This window comes from Rhodamnia argentea, chromosome 8 (assembly GCF_020921035.1).
Source record: "Rhodamnia argentea isolate NSW1041297 chromosome 8, ASM2092103v1, whole genome shotgun sequence".
NCBI classification, from domain to species: domain Eukaryota; kingdom Viridiplantae; phylum Streptophyta; class Magnoliopsida; order Myrtales; family Myrtaceae; genus Rhodamnia; species Rhodamnia argentea.
The window spans coordinates 6815197-6817744 of record NC_063157.1 but is presented as its reverse complement, the minus strand read 5'-3'; the positions used below and the strand labels follow the sequence as shown (position 1 = coordinate 6817744).

Sequence of the window (2548 nt, the reverse complement as noted above, 5' to 3'; positions counted from 1 at the left end):
GTCAGCTTTTGAAAGGCTGAAAGTCCACGACTGCTTTAGAAACGCTTCCTGCTGCGAAGAGTGCACGGTAATTTTTTTATTTTGCCTTTTTTATCCTCGTTTGTTTACAATAATTCCATCTTTAGCCTTGCTCTCTCTGCTATCTCAAAGTACTCGCGCTCAGATCTTGAGCTCCCACGCGACCAGCCAGACGACGAGATCGTTCTTGTTCTCGTTCTTCTTCTTCTTCCTCTAATGCAAATCTAGAGAGAAAAATCTAAAGAGAGAGAGAGAGAGAATAAATCACGACGCACCAGAAGTTGCAATCAGCAACATACCTGAGAAGCGTTTCCCAGGTAGAGACTGGAGAGTGTAGAAAGGGGGGAAAGGGGGAAAGGGGGAGGGGATGCGAAGAAGCTTGAGCTCAAGAAACAAAGGAGGAGGAGCTGCAGTGCCTTGAAGAACCATGCCGTTCCAGCCATCGCCGAAGAAAGCAAATCCGAGCCCTAAGCCCAAGCGAAGAGCTTCCAGCTGGTCCGACTTCTCGGTCAAGAACACCCACTCCAAGCCTCTCAACCAAGTAATTCTCACTATGGAACTCCCTCCTCTCTCTGATGAAGACCCTAATAACCCCAAAGTCCAGACCTTTCTATCTAATTTCTCCAAAATCGACCGTACCCTCTTGTTGCCTGACGAGGTTTTGCTCAACGTACTCGCAAGACTGCCTGATTCGCAGAGACTCTAATTTCCTTGTTTGCAAGCGTTGGCTGAATCTCCAAGGTCGCCTTGTGAGGTCCTTGACAGTCCTGGATTGGGGCTTCATCGAATCTGGTCGACTGATTGTAAGATGCCCGAATCTAACGCACGTTGATTTGAGCCGCTCTTGCGTTGTTTCACCCCGAAACTCGGGCATTTTGTTGCATCATGGTAGTATCTCCATGCATTTGAATACTGGATTTTCGCCCTTTTATCGTATTCTTGAAGAAAATTTGCTCTCTATCGAGGTAATTGACAGGGGACTGAAAATACTTGCGAATGGTTGCCCCAACTTGTGTAAGCTTGTGATGGTTGGTGCTAGTGAGTTCGGGCTGTTGAGTGTGGCTGAAGAGTGTTTGACCCTGCCAGAGTTGCAATTGCACGAGGGTAATGATAATGTTTTGCGTGGAATTGATGGTTACAAGAATTTGCAAATCATGAAATTGGTTGGCAGTGTGAATGGATTTTATGCTTCTTATGTTACTGATATTGGCCTAACTGTTTTGGCGCAAGGGTGTAGGGGTTGGTGAGGCTTGAGCTTTTTGGATGTCAGGGAAGCTTTGATGGAATTAAAGCCATTGGGCAGTGTTGTCAAATGTTGGAGGAATTGACCCTTTGCGATCACAGGATGGATGGTGGTTGGCTGGCAGGACTCTTCTACTGTGAGAATTTGAAGACTTTGAGATTCCAGTCTTGTAGAACCATCGATTCTAGTCCAGGGCCAGACGAGTTTTTGGGTCTCTGTCCGGCACTTGAGCGATTACATCTGCAAAAGTGCCACTTGCGGGATAAAAACAGTGTCAGGGCAATGTTTGTGGTGTGTCATGTCATGAGGGATATTGTTGTGCAGGACTGCTGGGGTTTAGAAAATGATATCTTTAGCTTGGCGAGTTCATGCAGGTAATTAGTCCTCAAAGCTCCTAAGTGCTCTGTTAATATTGAAGCAACTTGTCAATTTCCTTTCCCATGCTAACTGAAAAAATGATTTAGATAAACTTGTTATTCACATATGTCATACTAAAATTTAGGTTTTCTTTTGGTCATTTTCCAAGTTGCTCTGCCTTTCTTTTTTTTTTTCAGTTACGAACTTGGTATTTTCCTAATGAGCTATCCTGTGTTAAATATGGTTCTGCAAACTGATGATTGAATTTTTGATATTAATTTCCATGTTGATGCCTTCAGAATTTGTATACATTGATTTTGTTGATTTATGTTACTTTATTGCTTATGCTCATGTTTCTTGTACTAATTATATACTCGTTTCATTATGTGATTATTGCTTGTATTAGGTGGCCTCGTTATCCCGGTCTTGGTCTTGGCATTTATCTGATAAATGTAGACAAGTTTTTGGTTATGTCTAGCGAATCTCTCTCTCTCTCTCTCTCTCTCCACTTGGTTCAGCTATTCAGGATCAGCCTATTTGAGGATTAGGTTCCAAATTTGTCTTGTGCATAGTGTTAGGCGAGTCTTTCTTAGTGTGTTTTATACTCAGATTGGTCAAATATGTCAGTTGATATCTACCTTTTAGACTGGTTCTTTTCGACTGGTTCTATACGCTCTGTATCTGAACGTTCTCAGCACTATTTTTTAAGTTTAATGTTGGCCTACTATCTAATGTAGAGGTCTTGCAATTTGATTATTTAGTTTTGTGTGCATCGGCTAGAAGTTCTTTTGTCTTTTGTTGTTATTTTAATTATTTCTCTGGAGTATAGCGTGCATTGAGGTTGCTTACTGAGTTCATCCTGTGTTATATTTGATTTACCATATTTTGGTATTGTGTTGATGCTATAGCGTAAGTTCACAAGTGTAATAA

General features: G+C 42.0%; 1 pseudogene; it reads left to right on the top strand.

Moving 5' to 3' along the window:
• Window positions 1-205: 205 nt before the first annotated feature.
• On the top strand, window positions 206-1804 carry LOC115752654 (annotated as a pseudogene).
• The last annotated feature ends 744 nt before the right edge of the window (window positions 1805-2548 follow it).